Here is a 22,412-nt window from a genome sequence, read left to right on the forward strand (position 1 = left end):
GATGAAAGTGGATGTGATTCATCTTCATGATCATTTTGGAAGTGTTTTTGAACTGTATTACATTATACTGCAGGTGTTTCTACTATTTTGTCCACCTCACTTATAAATGAGAATAAATCCCTAATGTCTGATAAAACAGCCATTTTCACCACAGGGACATTAATTAAAATGTATTTTTCTTCTGTTTGTTGGAGACACACTGCTGCTTTACACCTCCTGGCTTGCACATCTGAATACAAGTTTACAAGAAATGTATATAATTATATTCATATGCGTGAAAATAATTTTCTTTGACATGATATGGGTTTTTGATAGCAACAATTAAAGCACAGTGCTGTAATCAGAATGCGTTAAATCACTGTGAAGTGATGAAAATAGCAGACTAAATTAAGTATTTGATTATCACTTTCCCTCCAGTCTGCATCCTTTTTAAAGCTGTATAATCTCTGTAATTTAGTTGAGAGATAATAGCTCACTGTAATACTTCTTACAGTGTAGATGGTAGGACATCATTATAGGCAATTATGCGCAGGAAGAAGAACAAGAGTGTTTTCTGTATTGATATGGATAGATATATTTCAGCAGTAATGCATGCGTACACACAACAACAAGGAACGATGTGGAGCACAGCAGGGAAAGCTTTCTTTGCTACAGGAAGAACTGAATGCTGTCCTGACACCAAGTTCAATAACCAACAGAGAAGCAGTCAAAACCCCCAACATAAGAGTTTAAGAACAGCACTTCATGTCAGAAATGTGCCCTGATACTATATATAAATCTAAATATAAATATATTGTATTAAGATTAAGATTTACTTTATTGATCACTGCACACACATGCTACAGGGAGGAGACTGCACACACGCCATGCTTCGTGTTTTATTATTAATTATTATTAAATTATTTTCTCTGCATTTAACCCATCCTGGTAAGTCCTTCCTCCGCGGCAGACCAGGAAGCGGTGGGCTGCCAGCTGACGGCGGCGCCCAGGGACCCAGTTCCTCTTTGTCACCATTGGTCAGGTGGTGATCTTCTTGCATGTTTTTAGTGGTTTTTTTTTTGTTTTTTTTATGGAGGATACCCCAGGTGAACATGCAAACACCACACAGAAAGGCCCCTTTTCCTCGAGCAGCAGGCACCGAGGACATGGTGGAGGGCACGCCCACAGCACCCACAGCGCCCCAGGCAAGAGACGAACCCAGGACCTTCTAGCTGTGAGGCGACAGTGTTACCACTTCTACCCATGTCTATAATGTCACCATGTGTTGGGAGATACACTGTATAGCCCTGCCATCAGTGCACTGAAATCAATCATTACATTGATTAAAGCAGGATTTGCATGAAAACAGCCAGTGACAATTAATAAATCTGTTTGTTTGAGTGATCAAAGATTGACTCATTGCTGCCAAAATGTTTGCTTGTGATAGTCACAAATCATCACTTTGTACAAAGTTGTCTCTAAGGAGTTGTTTTCTCACCAAACCTCTTTGGTTCGATCGAACTCTGGTGCATTCGCCTGTTTAGTGTTCTTTGTTGGGGCTGGTGTGAATGTGGTCAGTCGCACTCTGGAGCACACAAACAACTGGACTGAGCCTTTGAGTAGACTGAAAGAAAACAGGAAGATAGACACATGAGTAGTTAGTAGAGAGTTTTAGTTCGATTTCAATAGCTGAATCACTAATCCAACAGCTGATTGTCAACTGTTCAGGAGAAATATTATAAGAAGCCACAGGTTACAATACAACCAACATGTGTGACGCATATGGGCATCAGGACGTGAGTCCAGGTATTTTCTCTGAACATCAGACATGTAAAAGCAGTTTGTGTGTTGTATTGTGCCTCTATCTGTTAGGATCCTGTCCCTCCCTGTGTGTCTCCTCTCCTTTTCCCCTGTGTGTGTGTCTGTCTGTCTACCCCTGGATCGATGGCTGGGCAGCCCCTCACCTGCTGCCAGCTCCTCCCACTGCGACTCACCTGTTGCCACTCTCCCTGATATGGGAGAGTATTTAAGACGTGGACTTCCTGCTCCTCGTCGCCGGATTATTCCTCTTCTCCATGTCGAGTTTAATCAGTTGGTTCGTAAGTGCAAGTCTTGTTGTTTGTTCCATCTTCAGAGAAAGTTTGTTTTTTGTAGTCCCTTTTCTCCAGCCATTTATTGTGCTGTGTTTTTCTTTGTTTCAGTGCCTGTCTGCCGCTTCCACGCGTGCCTCGATCCATACCCGCTTCGCCAGTGCTCCCTTAGTTCATCCACTCCGTTTGAGTGCGCCTTTTGTTTATTTATCTTTCCACTCGTTGAGTGTGTTTTCTGTTCTTCGTTTTGTTAATAAATTACTCCCTTGTTTTACACTATTCCTGTCTCCTGGTTCTGCATCTCTGGGTCCTAATACTTGGCGGCTGCTAAGCCTTAACACTATCCTGCTTCATGGACTGCAGCAGTTAATCAACAAATGTGTGAGACCTCACATTGACACTCTCTGAAAAAGATATTACTTTTTCATCTCTTTCTCTACCCGTCAGCCATTATTCATAATGTGGTCAATTTGCAGTCCACCTATAATAACGCTGCTACTAGTAAAATAATGTAATACCATGTCGGTCCATGTAGGACTGATGATGCAGGATGACAGCCACAGTCAGATCAGTGCTGCCGTCTTGACTCCCACACCGGTTCAGTAACAAATGATGGATGAATGAATGATTCTTGTTTTTACTGAGTTCAGTGACATCAACGAACGCCTCCCATGGGAATGTGCGGCATAGATTGTACTCGAACGCCACCTCCTTGCACATCACAATACCTCTGGAGCGCTCTTAAATATAAGCATAGAGAAGTCATTTCTAAAGTTAGTACAGTTGATGAATGCTTTTACTTTGAGTCCTAAAAGTAGGGAAAGCAAAAAACAATAACAAAAGAATGCAGAGTTGAATGTTTAGCCAGTCAGTACTGATTTCCTTCTTTGAGATGCATCAGAAATCCAGACTCAGATGTGTTTTTGGAGCTCCTTTGTAAAAGGTTTACAAGTTCAATCGGCTAAAGGTCAGACAGATAGTGATAGAACAATGAACAGCAGTCAGTCATGTTTTCAGAAATAGATCATCCATAGTGACAGCGAGCTCTACCTCCTCCCGTCAGTGTGTGTGTGTTTGTGTGTGTGTGTGTGTGTGTGTGTGTGAGTGAGAGAGCTTGCATGCCTATAAACTTTTCACAGCTTTTGAAGGATGTTTAATGTGTCCTCATCATTGAAAGGTGTTTATGGGACGATCTGGGTCGAGGGTGAAGACTGAAGGTTACATGAGAAGAATTATACTGGGACTTGTAATGTAGAAACTCTAAAAGGACGGAGAGAAAATAAACAGCAAGGAATTTAATGATTGCCGCTCCTGAGGTAAAGCGGAAGGTGAATAAATGCAGCCAATTGAAGGTCATCCCTTGTATAGTAAAGTAGTTATGTGTGTGCCTGGGGAATATACACATTTGCCTGTCTTCCTCTGTCACTCAGCCTTTCTGCCTGCTTACCTGTCAACACTAAAGACATGTCTCATCCAGCCTCTGAATCACCTCGCCTGCCTGATCCAAAATGGGCTGCGTTGGCGGGACAAGAGGCAGAAGGGAGGGAAAGGCTGAAGCAACAGAGTCAAAGACAAATGGAGAACCAAGGCTTAAAGTTCCTGATGGAAATAGTGTTGTTTATATCGGATGGGAGAGTAAACATGTGCTATTGGTATGTTGGAATGGCACACATCAAACCCGATGAATTGTTTTCTTGAGATTATATCCATACAATTATATACAATTATATCCATACATTTGAAGTTGTGATCATTGCGTCTTAAGTGCAGTTCACCTGGAGGAGGAAAGTGTGTGTGTCTGTGTTTCTAGACATATGACTAGCTCTCCGTTGCTTTTTCCTCCAGACGGCGGTTCACAGAGCAGTGACCTCGATGTATGTGCAAATGTAGCTGCTTCAAAAACAGGTCACGCATCAGTCTTATGGAAGCATCTGAAAATGCTCAGCATGTACTTAAGAGCAGGGAGTAGCTTCAGTTTGATTTGGCTGCATGTCACACTCCAGACAGTCTAGACAGCAGCTTGATTTCTGTGGTTTGATGAGGGGGAAAAGGCACTGGTAGGCAGATAGGTTGGGTAACACGTAGGCAGGCAGCTAGGTAAGCATAGGTCACAATACAAAAACCAAAAAGGAACTAGTATGAACTGACAGAGCAGCAAAAGAAGGTAGCTGGTATGTGTAACGAAGGCTCATTCAGGAATGGGTGGAGCAGGTCAGATAACTGCACGGCTAATGAGAAGTGGGAACAGGTGTGTGAATGGGTGGGGCAATCAGGTGATCAGGTGATGAGGAAAGACAGGAAAGTCCGAGGGCATCTGGTGGACAGAAGGAAAAACGGCAACAAGGAGCAGCCTGGGAAAACTGACTGAGGAGGAAGGACAGGGAGACAGACCGTGATGCTGCAGGGGAACCATCAGCAAGCTGCTGCTCATAAACATTAACATTAGAGTTTACACTGATGACGGCAGTGTTGCTCTCTTAAGCCCACGACTATGGAGTTGTTCTATCTGAAAACAAGTGTTAGCTTGACTTGAGATCCCCTTGTCACATTGTTCTTGGCATTTGAGCCTTTTTACAATGTTTGAGCTGGGGGGAGTGGACAGGCTGCCCTGAAGTTGGCACAGCAGCAATTTTGCTAAGAAAATCCAAAACACCACAGATTATTGTCCCGTCCCAGCACTGACCTCTGAGGTTAGTATCTATCCAAACAATGTTAGCATTTAGCACTACTGTACTCAAGTGCAGCTTCACAGAGCTGCTAACATGGCTGTAAATAAGAAAAAAATCCCCATTCCCAGTAAGATGAATGCTGTGTTGGACATATAAGTGTGCAGAAATTCAAAAGGACATTTTTTAAGTGGGAAAATGACAAACACAGGGCATGTGTGCCTTTCTGAAGAAGAAATAATAAAACGTTAGGAATGACTGGGGGAGGTTAGCGATGTCGTTCACCATTACTCACGACTTGACAGACCGGCTCTGGATTGGAGGAGCTTTGCTGGCTTTCCTTCACCTCACAGGCTGAGTTCAGAGATTCACCCTTGGCAGCAGCTGAACTTATGATTTTACCCAGAATTCTTTGCTCTTCATTTCATATTCCTGGCACTGTTTCAGGCAGCATTTGATGATGTCAGAAGAGACATTGCTTCAAGGGCTGTGTTCTTTAAATCTTTTTTCTCCCTCTGCCTCACTCTCTGCTTAAGTCTCTCTCTCTCTCTCTCTCTCTCTCTCTCTCTCTCTCTCTCTCTCTCTCTCTCTCTCTCTCTCTCTCTCCCCCATCACCCGTCATCGTCTTCTTCTAGTCTATCCCATATTTTTGACTCTCTCTCCCTCACTGTGTCATCTCAGTGTCAGTCTTGACTTTTCTTTCATGCTCTGCAGTCCTCAAAAAAAGGTTGCTTCTCCACTATATCAGTATATACATCATATGGCCAAAAGTATGTGGACATTGAACATAATTTCTCATATGATTGTTCACCATCTCATTCCCAAACCATGACTATTTTTATGCTGCTATAAAAGCCTCAGTTCTTTGGAGAAGGGTTTCCACCAGATTTTGAACCTGGCTCCGGGAATTTGCTTGGACTTATATGTATGACTGTCAAAACTATAGCTAATGGTTGACCAGCGTTGTCTCTGGGATTGGATGTATTTTTATAATGATAACGAGAAACATTGACTTGACAGGGTCAAGACACTCGCATTTTAATTTGACAAGTCCCGTCAGCATCAGAACTGATAGGCTGCATGGAGGAGCTGCAGCTCCATGACAGGAGAACATCAAATGGAAACATGCAGCTACGCAAAGTAAAAGGTAACATGATGTGATGCTGAGGCCAGCAGCTTCATCATCTTTGTGGCAACACTTAGAAATTTGACAATGCCAACTATGTTAGAATGCATTCATGTTACATAAATATCAATAACAGCAATGTTTGTTCAGAATCTTATTCATGTTTCATGCATGACCAGTCAGCAACCAGCACCACTTTGTAGCCCACCAGTTCACGATACCCAGCCCTATATCTTAGTTAACGTCAAGAGAAGTCCACCCAAGGCAAGTAATGGCAGCTTTAGCAGCTAATGCTGCTTTTAACTGGGCCCAACTCCTCCTGTTGCTGAAGATGTGCTGTATCATGTACAGGGGACGTGCGCCATACAGCGTCATTATAAATTCAGATTCAAAAGGATAACACTGACCCAGCAGTTCACCAGTTAACCAGCCTGCAGAATTCAAGAGAAAAATTCATCTGCTTTAGGGACTAGATAAAGTTCCGCAACCTGCATATTTTCTGCTGATTGTGAAATCATTGTGAGCGCATATCTAATTCAGTATTTGAAATAAACGAACGGGGAACCTCTATAAATATTTGATCACACTGTTATAATTGAAAAGTAAAAATATCCAGACTTGATCACAGCTGAATGAATCGTATTGAATGTGTTTAAAACATTGTGTGTCATATTGTGAGTTTACCACTGAATTCTTATCCTTGTCTTTGGCCTTTGAATAACTTTTTCACTTATCTTCAGAATCTGTTTTATTTAGGCATGATTCTCTTCCTGCTACGTGTCTCTGTTTAATTTTCTCTTCTTCTCTGTTTGGTTCTGCCTCTTATCCGCAGCCAAACACCGCTTTCACATCGTCCCTCTCCTGAGCTGCATCCATATCAGCTGTGTGTGAGTGTGTGTGTGTGTGTGTGTGTGTGTGTGTGTGTGTGTGTGTGTGTGTGTGTGTGTGTGTGTGTGTGTGTGTGTGTGTGTGTGTTTGCGTGTGTGTGTGTGTGTGTGCGCGCGCGCGTGCGTGTGCGTGTGCGTGTGTGTTTGCGTGTGCCCATGTATTACTCACGTTGTGGGGACTTAAATCTATTTACCCAGTCACTTTGTGGGGACTTGCCATACTTGTGGGGACAAAATACAGGTCCCAATAATATAAATCTTGAAATTTTAGGGTTAATACTTGGGTTAAGTTTAGGTTTAGGGTAAGGTTAGGCAAGTAGTAGTTATGGTTATGGTTTTGGTAAATCTATGTAATGTCCCCAAAAGTGATAAAAACCTAATGTGTGCCTGCAAGTGTGTGTGGTTTCTGTGTGCATGTACTGTGTTTGAGTGTATGAGTGTATGTATAAATGTACACAGGCCATCACTGTGGGCATGTGTTGATGGTCTATAGTATATTGTCCTAATCACGTCCCCTCACTTCTTTCTTCCAATCTCTCCCTCTCTCTGTGTGTCTGCTTCGTTCTCTCTGCTCTGATTTGGTCTTCTGCGGGCAGTGGTGACCAGCAGAGCAGAGAAATTGCCTGTTATCTAGGGGGTCGATTCTTCATGGGGTCCCGTAAATTGCTTTGTATTGACACCCTGTCAGAGTTGGGATCCTCATGTTAACCCTAAGATCTGCCCTCAAGCGAGGTGACTCTCCTCAGCACCAACCAAAGCCCCTGCTGTCCCGCTCTGTATGGGGCAAGCCTGGAGTGAGCTGCTGAAATAGACGCAGGGTGAGGGGTTGACGAGTGGTTCGTGCGTGCCACCATTTGGCTACTTCAGAGGGTGCCTGCAAGATTCATCAACATAAATTTGAATTTTTAAAACAGTTTTAATGCCAGTTAGAGTGAAGTAGAGTGAAGGCATCACATAATTCAGATGGACGTCCACAGTGTATGACCCTTGACAGCTCCAGTACCTCTTCCTAATCTTGTGGGAGGCATTTCATCAAAATCCATTATATTAGGATGACAGCTATGGTGGCTTGCAGGGCTCACACAACCCACAGAGGGTGTGATAGATGTGATTGTGAACCACCCACATGGTGATGGAAAGGAGACATTTCTGGTTAGTTCTGGAACTGTCTGTCATGTTTGACAGGTCTCACATATAAACACATGTTGAATAGTTTTTTATTTTTTATTTTTTCTTGCTTGTTTGGCAGCGCCTTTTAGCATTTGCCAGTATTATTAAATTGCCCATCACAGTACTGCAGACGCGGTCCTCCCTTACTTGAAATGATGCTGACAGCACATTTGTGTCTCTTTATTGGGCCAGTCTGCTTCAAACAAAGGACCATCAAATATATATATGAAATACCAAAATATTGGTCAGTGTATCAGCCAGTCACATTGTTGGTTTAACTCTAGTTCAATGCAATGAACTCATCACGTGTAAAACATAAACTTCAGAAAATCATTTTGTTCACTTTTGATTTACACTTCGCAATCAATCATTTGCACAAGCAAATTCTATAAAACATCATCTTGTCATTGTGAATGAGTCATGAGGCTAATACTAAATTATTCTCCTGCCCGTGAACTTCAGGTCAATGCTTTTGTTTTTTTGAAATTAATATGTATTCGGAGCAACACGCTTAAGTAGCCATTGACTGCATTAAGGTATAACCGCAGAGCTTTCCCACTCTGTGTGTACAACATTAAGAGGATGTCATGTGGGAGGTAGAGTGGGTCCACTCAGGCTCTCAGCATCACTCCACCACTGGCCTCCTTCCCAATAAACACTGGGACAGCATCCAAACCTCCCACTGCACTCTGTCTCTGTTACTCAGCTGTATAGCAGAATACAGCTGGACAGCACAGACTGTGCGTGTGTGTAGGTGTGTGTGTGTGTGTGTGTGTGTGTGTGTGTGTGTGTGTGTGTGTGTGTGTGTGTGTGTGTTTGGTCTCCTCTGCAGTGAAGTGTGCGGTGTGCGTACATTTAAGAGTGTATGTGTGCATGTGAGAGAGAGTCTAAGAGAGAAGGATTCAGGAGGAGGTGAGAGGTAGCAAGTGTGTAATGTATTGTGATAGGAAACCAACAGGGAATGGCATGAGTAGCTCTGCATATCTCATAACTCACACACATAAACAGACACACACCAGCTGGCCTATTCCTCCTACTTTTTGTAGGTCTGCATGCGTGTGTCTGTCTCCTGTGAAGTGCTACGAGCCCAGGTGGTTCAACCAAATCCAGAGGACACCCTGGAGAGGCGCCCGCTATCTTCCATCCGTCCTTCTCCTTAGAGAAAGAGCGGATCACTGACTGTGTATGTGCGTTCTTTGATTTCTGGCAACTCACTTTCCTCATAAGGATACAGTGAAGAGGACCGGGGGAAGGAAAATATTGATTTAGAATTAAAAACTTGCATTAGGTTGAGAATAGTGTGAAGTGTAAGCACAGGGATCAAAAGGGATGAATAAGCGAATGTTGAGTGTCTGATATAAAGGAAAAGTGTGACGTTGAAGCAGAAAAAGAGAAAAATTGCACACATGCAGATAAAGAGAGGTCAAAGGAAGAGAAGTAGGCTGATGTGAGCTGTCTGTCTCCTCTCTACTCTTCTCCTCTGCTTGCTGTCTGGATATTAGCATACCTAAAAACGCCACAGACTGCAGGCTGGTTGGCAAGGAACCAGCACCAGTTTCTGCTTGGGGGAGGGGTTAGAAAAAGAGAATAAATGGAGAAAAACTTTCTCTCACACACTTTGTACTGCGTTATCCTGTTTTCAAAAGCCATTTAGTATCACATTAAATCCCCTTTTGTTGTTTACATGTCAAAGACTATGAAGAAGTGACATGCAGTGTCATTCTTTTCAGTTCAGTGCAGATTATTTCAGGTGAGTGCGTTGACGGTAGACAGATCACTGCACCTGTTCCTCGAGAAAACAGTTTTATTAAATATTCAGTGCTTCTAAAATGATACCTCTACTGTATTTTCAAATGCAGGTTTGTAAATATTTACTTTGCAGCTTTGCTGTGCCCTGTGGGTTTGGAGCCTTGAGTTATGCAAAATAGTCAAACCGATCAGAATGTGACATCAACAGAAGATGCAGTGTGCAAGAACTGCTGCTCTGAAAGTCACACATTTAGCTGACAAATGTCAAAGATCACTTCAAGTATCAAGCCGGTCTGCACTTCACTAATTCTTGATTAGTAAGAATTAAATTAAACAGGGTTAGTCGTATTAATACTTTTAAGTGCTTACTCTAGTGCACTGTATGCCAAGCCATTCATTCGTGTCCTGAGTCCACTAAATTGCAATATGAAAACCAGAGAAAAGTGTTTGAAATTTCTTTATTCTTATTAAACATGTTGCATGCAGTAAAACATGCAGTCTTCTGTCTGTATGAATGATGATCTGAAAGTGTCATTTTGTTACATTCTGTCTGCAGCAATGGAGGATACTGTCTCTGCTGCAACACCCGTCCGCTTTTCCGCTTTACAACACAGGTTTTATGAAAGGAAGTGTGTGTGCTGTAGTGTGTGTTGGTTGCCTTTCTTTGAAGATGATTACAAAATAACTCAAATGTACCTTGTTCACATGCTGCACTTATGATGGAGTTCTACCTTTTATGTTCCACGTATATAATGGTATTAACAACATACAACAACTGAAGTGAATCATCTGAGAATTATTGGAGATAAGAATCCAGATTCTTACATTGTGTGAAGTTCTCCCATAAGGCCACACCTTATGGTTTGACTGGAGAGCACCTACAGTGCTGTGGCATTACTGATGATGTGGAACTTGTATGTGAATGGCTGAAATGCTGGATAGATGGTCAGATAACTCAGATAACCATGGTTACAATGAAAGTAAATTTGCATTTCTTTCATGTATTCCATATACTTCAATAGTTTGATGTTATAGCATATAGCATATTTATTGTCCCTGGAGAAGGACTCCTAATGTTTGTGGTCATCAGATGACCTTTCATTTCACACCACTGTCAGGTCGCAGTTTCCCCTTGACTGACTCTTTGGTCATTGAAAAGCTATCATAAAAACCAGTGGCAGGATTTTCATGAAATTTGTGATGGATGTTTATGGTCCATAGAGGATAAGCTCTGTTATCACTGGAGCCTGGTTGAGTCTCCCAATAGTAAATTGAGCTCACACTGGGTCCTCCTCTTCTCAGGAATTCAGTTTTATGAGTTTGCCAACAAACTCAAACTTCAACCTCAAACTTTGCATACTGTATTGAGAAAGGCCTATTTTGAACTCTTCTTACAATCTATTATGCCTTTAAATGTATTTCTGAGGTTAGGCTTAAGACCTAATATTTATAGATTCTTGTTATATTATATTATATTATATTATATTATATTATATTATATTATATTATATTATATTATATTATATTATTAATTAAAATATTTAATCATGATTAATCTCATGAATGTCACAGTAATTATCATTTTAATGCTCTTATCAACATGGAAAAGTGGACAGGCTTGCTTTGTGTAAATGTTTTTTAATTGAAAACAACAACGTGTAGTGTTATATTTCACACTAACATTCTCACTTTGCGCAGTCATTCACATTTGAATGAATCAAATCTCACACAATTTAACACTGTCAATACACAGATGACAAAAAATATATATATACTTGGTTACCAAAAAAAAGCCCCTTCAACAGCCCTTTCTAAGGATCAAAACAGGGTGATACAAAATAAAGTTACAAAGTTCACATTATCGCTATTATCGATAAACTATGACTCAGGCTATAGTGCAGTTAAACCATAGCTTAAACTTTCCTTTCTTAAGTTTCCTTTGAACATAATAGCATCCATATGCCTCTGTCGAAAGCCATCCATTGTCGCCTGGTTTTGACAAGGAGGCAGCAGAGAATTCGCATTCGCCGTGTGTTTGGCCATCAAGTGGTATTTCAGACTGGATGTGATACAGTGATAATTCAGTTCACACCGACAATACACACAGATAACTTTGGTCTTGTCAGCCGACCCATGTGGCAACTTTTTGAAACTAAACTTTCCATTCAGAATCTTGTTTGCATCCATTTCGGCATTTCACGCTTGACATTCACACAAACAGGTAGCCTACTCTTTGACAGCTAGCGAGTAGACAAGACCAAACACGTGCGTGGGGTGTGCCTATTGTTTTGTTTCCGGTTTACAATCGGAACTTGTAGTTTTTCTTACGTTACTAGCAGTGGCCACAGCTTATAAAAAACTACAAGTTCACTAGGTCACAAAGAGCGTTAATCTCGCGATAAAAAAAATGATGCCGTTAAAATTGATTTCTTGATGTATTATTAAAGTGATATTTGACAGCGCTATATATTATATTATATTATATTATATTATATTATATTATATTATATTATATTATATTATATTATATTATATTATATTTTAATATATTATATTATATTATATTATGTTATAACACACTTTGCTATATTATATTTGATATTCTGTTCTTTGGAATATAGTATTGTACTATACAGCTTTATATAATATATTTCCATTACTATTTCTATATTTATACAGACAAACACTAATTATTATTAGTTAATCATTTTTTGACTTATACTAAATTTAAAACAAAGACAATATAGTTAATGCTTGACCTCAGCAACTTCATAGCTTTTAGTCCCACACATGTTAACAGGAATAAAAATGGGTTATTGGTGGTTGTTAATACACTTTCAACTTAATAGTTAATCTATCCATCCATTTTCTATACCGCCTATCCCTTTCGGGGTTGCGGGGGGGCTGGAGCCTATCCCAGCTGTCAACAGGCGAGAGGCGGGGTACACCCTGGACTGGTCGCCAGTCGATCGCAGGGCAACACACAAGACAGACATTAATAGTTAATATCAAAATATAATAACCAGCCAAACTGTATGCATAATTGTGAACCGTCTTTGACATTCCCCACTTTGAAAACCTTGGCAATGTTGTATTCATGTTGAGCAGTAGCTTTGGTATCAGTCAGATATTTACCCAAGCTATTCAGTTTCACACTCTGTAGCAGGCGTTTTATAAATTTCAAGCACAACTCAAGTGTTTTTCATCATTGAGTGCTTACGTTATGAAAAGTTTGAGCCTGTGTCATCAAATGTTCTTCTGCAATTTCCACCACTTTTCAGAAAACAGCTGGAAAACAGATGACGACAAAACACAAGACGGATGTGAACCCACTTTGTCTGCCTCCTGAGCTTTCTGTGGCATAAATGCATCTTTCCCATATGGTGATACACAGATAGTGAACAGCACTCTTGGCCGTGGTCCACCTCTATTTGTAAAGGTCAACATCTTTACTTTAAAGAAATGTCCTCGTGTGGTGAGCTGCCAAGGTCTCTGGAGAGCCAGAGAGGGGTGAGAAAGAGGGGGGAGAGTAGAAAAAATATTTCCCTCAGTACAAAGTGCTGCTATTATTCATGTGGAGTGTGGAAATATACTCCCCGCAGACCTGTGGTGTATACTCTCGTGGGGACTCAGCTGGAGTCAACTCCATTTTCAGCCTGTTGAAGAAAGTGGCGTCTTGTGGAGGCAGAGAGCAGCAGAGAGGCTCCGAGGTGATGCTGGCATACAGGTGTTAAATGCTAAACTGCTGGTACCTGCCAAACAACCATGTAGTTGCAAACACAGTACAAATGTGTGAGTGCACTTGAATTTGTGACCACATCCACAAGCTATACACACACACACGCAAAATCTTCCAATAGTGTGAGCAAAAATGACTTAAGATGAAACTGCTTTAAAATCAAGTCAGTGTGAAACACTGTGTGACTTGAAGGAAACGTATCGAGCTAGTAAGAATACCTGATATAAGCAATTTAACTTCAGAAATTCAAGAAAAGGGTACTTGAAGTTAGATCGTCTCCTCAAGTTAATACCTTGAAATAATAAATGAATTGTATTCAAGCTATGTTGTCTCAAAATAAGTCTCACTTACACATATTTCAACAGTACTCTCTCTCTTTTCACTGATATAATATTATCCTGCTTCCCAAGGTGTAAACTCAGTTGCCAGTTTGTAGGTCGCACTTTGCCAAAACTACTGCCCTGTAAAGGCCTAGACACATCCGAATTCATCAGTCAGCTCACATAGTTTCAATGGAATTGCTGCACTCAGCAGATTCACTTGCAGGGGCAAGTAAATATCACCAAATCCTCCGCGTCAAATTCAACTTTGGTGAACTTTGACATGTGAAATTGGAATACTGACAAAGACAAAGACCCTCCAGAAGGTTGGGCTGGAGGCTAGTGGTAAATGCAAAACTGCCTGTGGAGGTTTAACAGGAGGCTAGTAGTGAAGGTAGAACCCTTCAGGAGGTCAGGCTTGAAGCCAGAGGCCAAAGCTCCTCTGGAGGTTGAGCAGGAGGCCGTTTTGGAAAGGTGATGTCACCTTGACTACTGACTTGGAGCCAGGTGGAGGTGTCAGCCGGACCATTAGCTGGGAACCAGGAGAAAACTTGGTGGTGGCCCAGAGCCTAGAAGGACGTCACCCAGGCCGCTGGACAGCAAGATCTCCATGGTGTTGGGCAGCAGGACCTACACAACTGCAGGCAGCAGTGAGGCAGAAGCCATGTTTCCTTTTGGAGGGCTTGCCAGAAGGTGGCTCCAAAGCAGGATCAGACAGGAAACTGAAAGGTTCAGTGCTAGCCAACTGGTCAACTGGCTGGAGGCTTGCAGTCTGGAGGCTGTCTAGTACAAGGTCCAGCAGAAAAGAGACCAGGGCTCTGGATGTCAGGGAGCCGGATGGCAGGGACCCTCGACCTCATCGGGGGCCTCATTGTCTTGGAATAAGGCAAGAAGCTGACCAGCCCAGGAGCTGGAACTGGCAGGACGCTAACAGGCTGGCTGGAGCCAGTTGGGAGCTAGTTTGCTGAAGGCTAGCAGACTGAGTATGCAGACTGGAGGCTAACAGGTTGGATGCTAGCAGGCTGAGATGCAGACTGGAAGCTAGCAGACCGGATGCTAACTGGCTTAAAGCCAGCAGACTGAGGCTAGCTGACTCAGGTCAGCGTACTCTTTCTAAGATTATCAGTCCCAGATAGCAATTCAGCCATGCCTGGAGTTTCCTAAAACCTGGGCTTAGTGTCGATTGCTATTTCAAAGGTAGCAGATCTCACCTCCTTCAGATCCTCCGGTGGAAAGCTGATGTCCACTAGGTCCATTTCTTGGCAAATCATGCTGTTAAGGAATGGTTGCAGGGTTTGACCCAAATGCATGACACAGACACAGAGGTATGCTGAAGTACAGCCGTTTATTTTCCAGTACCAAGGAATGTGGGTGCAGTGCACCATGGCTGGCTGGAGAGGTGCAGGCAGACTAGAAGTGATCCTGTGGCACACAGAGAAAGACAGGTTAGAACACACTACACAATAATCATGTGGAGCAGCACAACTATGTGTGGTCTTTAGACCATGTGGGTTGGAAAAATGATGAATGATAAAGGCAGGTTCAGCCGGTTTGTTTGGAGAGTGAGAGAGGCCATGTCCATGACAGGGAGACCGAGAAGCACATGAGACTCAAAGAAGTGGGAAACACAAGGAAACACAACAGAAGAAAGTGGGACATGGCATGGCTGTGACAAATGCAGTGGTTCAACATTTTGCAAAATATGTTTATGTGATAAGAAGATTGATGCATCTAAACTATCTATCCCTTAAATATAGGTACAGCCAGCAGCTAGTTAGCTTACCTTAGCTCCAAGACTGGAGACAGCTACTATGGCTAGTCCACCTACCAGCACCAATGAAGCTTGCCAACCAATATGATATATCTTGGTCGTTTGTACCATTCAAAAAAAAAAAAAAAAAAAAAAAAAAAAGCTAAGAAAGAGCTCAGAAGCAATTTGTCATTTTACAGTGTGGGATTATTTCATGGGTGGGACCAGGGATAGTCTCTGCTGGCTGTATGGCAATTACTCAGAGCCAGGAGATAATCTTGAACTTTTTCTCTCAATGAATACTTGAGATATTAATATGACGACTATACAGTCAACTTTTTTGTTGTTTCTTGTCAGCTGCATTTGTGAAACAGATCAGTTACCTTGAAACAACTTTAACATCTTAATAATCTAATGAAAGTGGTGCTTGACAAAATTATTTACTTTGGATAACAATAAATAAGACTTAACCATCATAGAATATAATTGAATTCTCAAATTGCCCCTGTTTCTACACACATGCACTTCCCAGACTCATGGACTCATACATTAACAGCATCCGTCTCTCCTGTCCTTCACACAACTCTCCCATTTGGCCCTGTCATCACGGAAGGAATGAGGAAGACAGAGAGGTGTGAAAATGTTGCCTGGTCCCTGCAATCTTGCCTTACTGTTAAATCGTGTGTGTGTGTTTGTGTGTGTGTGCGTGCATGCGTGTGTGTGTGGATAAGTTTTGTCTCTCAGCCTGTCTGCTTGCACAAATTGTCTGCCATCTTGTTTATCTGTGTGTGCACGTGCATGCATTTTGACAGTATCCTCATTTGCCAAGAAAATGTCTCTCCAGAGACCAACAGCATGCCGCCACTCTTCTCCGAGGTGTCAGAATGTTGTTTCCTCCAAACAAAGTGATGACATCCTCTCTGTGATTCAGACCGCCCGCATACGTTCACACTGGATAGAGCGGACAGCTCTGGCTTCATAATTCAAATGGAGCACTCAAGTGGGCTCAAGAATAAGAATAACGGCCACATTTTGATGATACTTGGCCACTAAGTCAAAAAAAAAAAAAAAATCCAATACTGGTGGAAAGCCTGGTTTGCATGCGTTGTGCACATGTACTGCACTTCTCCACATGACAGGATGCTATCAGCAGTGATGCCTGACAGTGACAATAGAAATGCCCTTTCTTGTCAGTCAGCGCTGCAAAACTCAGTGTGATAAAGCAGCGCAAGGTCTTATTTAAGTAGAATCATTAGAAACCACTAGAGGAGGAAAAATATTGAGATGATGTCGAGGCAGAATTGCTGCCACTCACCGCAACGAAAAAGAAATTTTGAAAGCCTCATTTGCAAGCTAATGCAGTGCCAATCTGCAATGGATGTGTAATTTTGATTCAATCAATGTCAGTCCTTGGCCCCGGCTGATATTAACTGCCTCTGTTTCAAAGACAGGTGTTCATCTTCGGACTCACTGTGAAAGTTGTAGTCTGACAGCTCCTGGTCATGTCTTTAGTCTGATAAATGTTGCATTTTTGTCCACAGGATATGTACACCTTTTCGCAATATTTAGACTTCATGTAGCAACTGAAACTTTTCAGGAGTTCTTTGCAGCTCATATTCTAGGGTGTAGCATGGCTGATGCATGTTGAATTGTCACCAAATGTTGATATGAACACACTCTGACTACTGTTAACATATGTTTTGCACAAGAGTGCTACAGTGGCAAAGTTGCAATGACAAAGTGCAGTGTTAAACACTGTTAAACACTAAAGGCATTTGCTTTGGTTACTTAAAGTACTATGAATTTGAACTTCTATGCAAAGATGGGATATGTGTATGTACTGAAAGCATACAGTACATACACATATGCCTTAGAAGTTGTGATTAGCATTAGCAATTAATATTAGCTATTCACAGCCCTTTAATGGTCATTTGAAGTTAGTAAAAGCCTATAAAATGTCCCCTTAATGTCAGCCATCCACAGCAGTTTTTCTGTGCCAACTTTCAACTGACAAATGCTAATAGAAATTATGGAGAAAATTTTAGAAGTAATTTAGGTGAAATGACCCTTTAACCCTTTAAATAGTCCAGGAAGACAGAGCAGCAGTGTGTTTAAAGTGTCTGTGTTTGAAAAGTTCACCTCTGCAGGTTGGACTCCACAACACAATAATACCCTGAATAATAAATGTACATCAGCCCAAATAAGTGTATATGTGTTGCAAGCACCCTTGAAAATTCTGTCCACATGAGTTTATCTAACTTCAGTAACATTAAAATCTGTTTTCATTTTTACATCCTCTGAAGATAAATGCTGACTTCAGTAATTGCCATGATATTTCACTTTGGTTTAACTTATCCAGCACAACTTTGTTTTGTATGAAACTCTTAACATTGCCTTAATTTTGTATTCACCAGTGGCATACAAGCTTTCCTGTGCGTGGCTCCCCATATCAATAATTGAATAAGCAAACATACTTTGTGAAAAATGATCCACAAACCAGGAGTAACAGATAAACTTGCGTCAGTGTACGGAGAGAGACTTTTAAAGCCTGTAACGTTTAATTCCATGCCACAAGTCTGGGAGGAGGGCACAAAAAGTCTTGCCACAAAAAGGAAAAAGAGCAAAATGTAAAAAGTGCAGAAAAAAAGTAGTATGCAAAGATGTTGGGGAAGTGCTAATAAATCAAAGGTGTCATTGCTTTTGAACAAATGTCAACAGGTACAGAGATGGGTGATGTGCTTCAGCAGTGGTCTGAGGACACAGAGCACTTGTATCCAGAAATTGTTGTTTCAGATTGTCCTTCAGTTTGTGTAAACACAACACGCAGAACCTGGAGGACTTTGTTTACTCCATGGTTGTACAATTTTGAAGTTTTAAACAACATCCTTTTAGATTCTTAGATTTGGAATGAACACAAACTCACTCACTAAACAATTTTCTTACCTAAAATCAGGTATAGAGCACCTTACTCAGCTGCTTGAACTGCTCTCCTTTACCTCTGTAACTTGATTGCTAACCATGTGCTGCAATGTTATCTTGACTTTTCTGATCAAAGGACACAGAGGAGTGGCGTCTTGTTCTTTGTCTGGTGCACTCAGAACTTCAAGTCACTGGAGGCCATGTGTGACTGTAGGTTATGCTACTGTCAGGTCATCCTGCCATCTCTCAATAGTAGAAGGAAGATGTGAGACAGGCTGTATTCCACATCGTTTCCCCCCCAAAGTCTCTTCGAAAAGGGAAAAAAAAACTATAGCATGCCAATACCTTTCACAGACCCTGTTTCAGTCAAAAGAATAACTGTTGGACATGTGCTGCAGGCAGCATATATCCTGAAAATGATGAGGGACAGATTTCAGCACTGAAAGATGGTGTGCAGCATATGGTTGAACACACAGGGTTGGCATGTGTTGGTGGAGGTGCAGGTCATTTGCTTCACACCGGGGTTGCAACTTCCTATCCATTCTCACATTCTCAGCATTTTGAAGTGTCCGAGATGTCAAGGCCTTTGTTCGAAACACTGCAGCCTCAAACAGAATTTGTCTGTGCCTGAACAAAAATGCCCTTTATACAATATTCAGCATTAGCGGAACTGCAATAGCCACTTTGTTGTAAATGTAAATATGAATGTTTAATTTATATGAGTGTGTAACTGTGCCATAGTATTCATGTGTGCAGCACTCATTCATATTTCATTCTTATGAATATGAGAATGCTGCATATCATGGACAGCAATACAGACAAAGACAAAGACATAAAAAAACGTCATATAAAAGGGTTGTAAAACTGGTCTTTTTTGCTGCTGACGTAACAATTCTGTACAAAACACTCACATCCATGGATGCCGTTTTCTTAGGGCACATCATCAGCTGGATGTATTTTAATCATGTGGCAAATTTCTGTGTAAAATGATCACAGGAATATAGCTGTCTAATCATCACATTGAACCAATATGATTCCCTAAAATCAAACTTAGCTATCCAATAATAAACCAACCTGTTGTCCCTCTAAGTCAAACTTTGCTCTGAGCCGATATGATTTTTCCAAAGCAAAATTTAACTATGTTAAGTTAATAGAATGGGATTTTGTAAAACCTTAACATACAGTATTTATATTACACAGGCCCAATATAATCTTCTGGTAGGCCTAACATGACTGACACATTAATCTAATGTAAAATATACTGAAATTACATTGTTTAAATGCATGCTGCAGTGTGTGAACCATATTTCATTTTTTCATATTTCATCACCTATCTGTTACTGAGCAACTGCAACAATAAATCAACTATACACCAGTATCAGTGTATATGTCAGCCAGTGACAACAAATGCTGAAAAGATGTCATTTTAGTTACCAGTTACCAGAGCCTTCACCAGACCTACGGTAGTCAAACATCTTTGGACTCTTGACAGCTTCTGCCCCTCCAGACTCAGAAAGAGTTTTTAACGACCTACAATGTATGCTGCAGGCTGGATGGGTAACTCAAATCCAGAACATAGATTATGCCCATAAGGAGCCAAAGTCTGACTGTTCCAGAGTACCTCTTCTTAAAATTACCTCTTCTTTTGTGGTCCTCTGTGTGGACCATACCAATCCTTAGCCTGGTCACAGTCCTTGAGCTCACAAAGCACAAAAAATAATATGATAAATGATAAAACAATCAAAAAACCTAATAAACAGAAAAAACCAAAGTCAAAGTTTGGACAAAAAGCATCCTTAGTTAATAACTAAGAGCTGAGCAGTCAGAGCTCAGCTGATGTGTTAAATCAGGACTGTGTGGATGTGATTTCATCAGATTTGACTGACAGTGGCCCACAGATTACTCACCAACTCTCACCAGATTCTTATTCAAGTATTGCAAAGTCCTGATTGAGGCTCAGAAGTATGTACGCATGTGACATTGCCTTTTTTTTTTTCAACTGAGCACTGCACACTAAACCAGCGAGAAGAGCTCAGACTAAAAGAGCAGAGAGGAATCTCTCAAGTGAAATAAGCAGAAAATTTATTCATGTAAGACCACATCGCTCATCGTAAAAGCTAATTGGGAAATTAGGTTTTCAGGGCCTTTTAAACCTCCAAGGAGGCAGGTATACGTTTAAGATTACTGCTGCCAAAGGACACACACTGATTATTTGAACTATTTCTCTGAAGATGAACCACCAGCCAGACAAGTACCTGCAGGTGTAACCTTCTCAATACTTCTGATACAATCCAGCACGTTTTGTATACAAATATTTCCCATAACACTGTAGAGCAATGTAATGCCACCCAGATGACATTTAGACATTTACTATAGTGTGTGTATCAAAGCCTGATATATCTTCTTTCTCTGTGCCACAGAGCTCCATTTTTGTCCAAAACCTTTTAGAAACACATCAATGAGCCACACTGTTGTACTGCATGACATGTTCTTTCTTTACCAAGCTCACACACATTGTAGTTTATTTTGACTCAGTCCCACGCCACAATCACCCTGCTGCCAGAAATACTCACTGGAGAACCAAATGTGGATTAATCCCTCACTGAAAATAGTCCCCAGCAAATGCACTGTTTCCTCCCACTGGTTTAATAAAAACCACGGTGACCATCTGTTTTAAACTATGAATAAACTTTAGATTTGTGAAGTAGTAAGAGTCTTGTCTTCAGGAGGAACCAATGGACTTGGAGCTGAGATGGACTGACACATTCTTGGTTTGGATCAGAATGTAACATTTAATGTTAATAGCAACAATAGTGAACACTGCCAAATGCATCTTTTAATGCTGCAACGATCTGCAAAATATGAACTGTCAGCATTTTTCATTGTTCTAATCCTGCAATACTCAGAGAGTGTCTGGCATGTTTAACCATGTTTATTAGCGGCAATGATTCAATAGTTATTTGATTAGCTGATTTTTATTATAATTTATATAATTTATTTTTCAGTTTTCAATTTTACAAAAATGAACTAAGTATCTTTGGGTTCAGCAGTGCCGGTCGGACAAAATGAGCAAATTAAAGATAATTTGTGAATCCAGTGTTTTTAAACAGTTTTTAAAACTGAACACACACATATAATAAACAGACATTAAATAATGAAAAAATGTTTTCACTTTAAGATTTAAATTTTTTCTCAGTCTGATAATCCATCAATAAAATCAATTAATTAAGTAGTCAATCAGCCACATGTGGCCAATGATGCATTATCTCAGCATTGGGTTGAAGGCCTGAGGGAGACTGTCAGTGTGTCCTCCATATCTTGATCGATTGGAAAAAGAACGATCAAGGCCTCACTTTGAAAGAGAATCACTCTCAAAGTGCTTTTGTCTCAGATCTCATTTGTTGAACTCAAATACTGAAGTCTGAACTCTTCTGTGAAGTGAAAGTGTTTCTTCAATCCATCACTCGCTTCACTGACAAATACAGGAAGTCCTGAGTTAAGGTTAAAATGTCTGGTCCTCCAAACAGCATAGGAAGGGAAACAGAGGAGCTCATTGCACTTGTCCTTAAAAGTACAGGAATAAATAAAAGAAATGCTGAAACAAGCCTGCATCATTTAGAGTAGTTGATAGTCCTGCTGTCAGTTGATGGCCCTGCTGACTTGAAGATCTTTTGAGTAGTCAGAATAATTTAGCTTCCTAAATGTATATTTTAGATTTTGTAACAATATATATAATACAAAACAACCTGCACTCTGTTCGCAGCAGAGTATTTCCCATCTTGATTCTTGATTTAGTTGAGTTAATTCATTAGTGGAGACACACGCTCTGTGGGCAAGGCCTCCACACAGAACACACCTCTTTATTTCTCTGCAGCAGCTACTGTTGCTTTTCTCTGCAGAGTTGACATGTGCTTTGTATTAGAGGAAAGAAAGTAAGTAAAGTTGTATTTATATTGCACGTTTAAAACACATAATAAAAAAAGTGCTTCACATAACAAGACATGAATAAACAAATAA

The sequence above is a fragment of the Chaetodon trifascialis genome, chromosome 8 (genome assembly GCF_039877785.1).
Source record: "Chaetodon trifascialis isolate fChaTrf1 chromosome 8, fChaTrf1.hap1, whole genome shotgun sequence".
Lineage (NCBI taxonomy): Eukaryota > Metazoa > Chordata > Actinopteri > Chaetodontiformes > Chaetodontidae > Chaetodon > Chaetodon trifascialis.